Consider the following 2903-nt stretch of genomic DNA (forward strand, 5'->3'; position numbering starts at 1 on the left):
TATGAGTAAACGAAAGGATTGCACGATTTAAAGTAACACAATCAACTCAAGCACATTTTAATTTTGTTTTGCATAAGAATTGAAGTGTACAACGTCACTTCAAGCATCAATCAACTCACATCTCATCATGACTACTCAAAAATAAACAACTTCTTACTCAATATATACTCACAGGCTTATGATTTATTTATATAAATCATCCCATGCAGTATATTATACTTACAGGCTTATGATTAATTATATTAATCACCCCATTCAGTATATCATACTTACAGGCTTATGATTAATTATATTAATCATCCCATTCAGTATGTGATGTCATACCCAAGGGCATATGATAACTCGTTTATCCCCCAAGCAGTATGATGGCAGACAGACTAGAGCTCTAACTGTATCGTAAAGTGTCACCTGGGCCAAGGTTCACCTTACGAATGACTGCTTTTCTCAATTCACTCGACTCCTCATTTAATTCATCTCAACGACTCAACTATCGCACTTTACTCAATTACCCATTATCATAGACAACACAACATCTAAGATAAATCACATATTCCAAAGGGTAATGCTCAAAATATAACTCAGTAAATCACACCATCCAATATATATTCCACGTAAATATATATATATGTAGTCACCCACACAAGAGTGACCACTAATACCAACTATAGTTCACATGCAATAAAATCTAGAAATTCATTTTTTTATAGTTAAATACATTTTACTTACCTATGGACCGTAGTCGATCAAGTCCATATAATTTAAAACAAATATTTATTTTCATAAAACAATTTCCACAATTTCTCAATTAAATAAAATCACCGAATTTCGGTTCGTGAATGAACCATGTGCGATTTACTCACCTCGATATTCCCGCTGCGTCTTCAATTCAACACAATACACACCGAAACCGCTCACCCAAGGAAGACCGTCAATCACCTAGTCAAACATGACCTTAACTTAGCCAACAACTCAAAAACATACTCAAACGACAATCCAACGGTCGGATCGAAATTAAATGATGATCCAACGGTCGGATCCTCACGGATCGCCTTTAGGATCACCCTCCAAAAATCATCACGAAGATCCAACGGTCGGATCTTCCTGAATCGTCCTTACTAACATCTTCACAAATTTATACGAAAATCCGACGGACGGATTCTCACGAATCGCCTCCCTAATCACTGTTTTGCATTTATACGAAGATCCAACGGTCGGATCTTCGCCCATGACCACACAAAGTCATCGGGACAGTCATACGATCAACATGTTATAATTTGAAGTAAAACCGATGGTCAGATCTTCGCAGATCGTAAACCGAAGATAAAACGTAAAAACGTTAAATAGTAACGTCAAAACGTAAATCCATTATTTATCCACATTTTCTAAAATAACCTTGTAATATATCAAAACGCTCGTATGGATGCGTAGATCATCGTCCAGATAATATAAACTCAAAATAAGGTCCGACCCGCCGCCACAAGCGGAGGACAGACGGTGGTCAACGCGGCGGTCAACGAAGGTCAACCACCTCTGATGCAAAAGTCGTCAACTACAAACTTCTTCAAAATGAAAGGGTGATCAACTTTCATACCTGGAGCTAAGCCTGGTTCGGCCTAGATCGTCCTAGATCAAGCGTTGAAGTTGGATTAATCTCGGCCGCACGATCGGATCCTAGATTGAATCAGAGGCGTTCAAAAAGTCAAACCTTGATCTAGCGGTCTACACTCAAAAATCGTGATGAAAGACTTACATGGGGATGATCAGGGGGAAGAGGAGATCACGAAAATGGGAAGGATCGGCCCGTGCAACGCCGGCGTCGACGTTTTCCGGCCGGGTCGGTTTCGCTCGTCTGGGTGTCTTCGATCCAGCTTTCGGGGCAGCGGCGGGCCAAGACCACACCGGAGGGCGTCTGGGCGTGGAGCGGCGATCACGGTGGTGTCCGGGTCCGGGGCTGGAGGACGCCGGAGGAGGGCCGTTCGGCCGGGTCGGGTCGAGCGGTTCGGCCGCGTGGGAGAGGAGAGAGAACGGAGGGTTTCGGGGACTGTTTAGCAAAAATTAGATTTTTTCGTCCTTAATGAAAAAATCAGAAATTTTTCCTATTTATAGAAAATTCCCAAATTTCAAATATTCATAACTTATTCATACGAACTCCGAATATTGTGTTCCACATATGCACGAGATCGTATCGACGAGCCCTACAACTTTCATGCAGGAAGTTTTCCCAAATTCCGTATGTATAAAAAGTCAATTTCCACGAGCCCCTAAATAACGTTCGATTTCGAAAATAAAATCGTTCGAACTAATTCCACAACTTCTCCAAGCTTCGTACTCGCTCCTACTATCGTGAAATCATTTCTAAAAATCCATGGAATTTAATTTGGATTTTTCGGGGTATTACAACCCGCGATGTTGACAGAGTAGGGAGGAAATCAGCCACCCATTACTGAGGGTGAGAAGTCGGCGCAAAAGTCGACGAATGACTCATCATTCCACCAGATGCTAGCCTGGACGAGAGGCTTCGCATCCTTACAGAGCATAGCGAAAATTATGGGAATCATCTGGCAGCTTCGATGGAGAAAACGGCACGACAAATTCGTGAGTTGGATCAGCGTTTGATCCAGATTGCTGAAGAGGGTAAAGCAAGTGCACAAAGTTTAGCCCAAACGGCTATAATGCACGTGGACAGCGTTGCTACAACAAGTCGCGCTTAGTACCTAGAGCTCTTGGGTGCTGTTAACACAGCTAATACCCAGAGCAAGGAAACCGCGGCATCGATCGCGGCCATGCGAAAAGACGGATCAAACCTCGCGACCGAAGTGGCCATATAGAGGGCTGAGTTGAATCAGACTAGAGAGGTCTTGAATAAGGCTTTGGGTGACCCCAATGCTACCCTTGGGTCACTG

The sequence above is a fragment of the Rosa rugosa genome, chromosome 7 (assembly GCF_958449725.1).
Source record: "Rosa rugosa chromosome 7, drRosRugo1.1, whole genome shotgun sequence".
Classification (NCBI taxonomy): Eukaryota; Viridiplantae; Streptophyta; class Magnoliopsida; order Rosales; family Rosaceae; genus Rosa; species Rosa rugosa.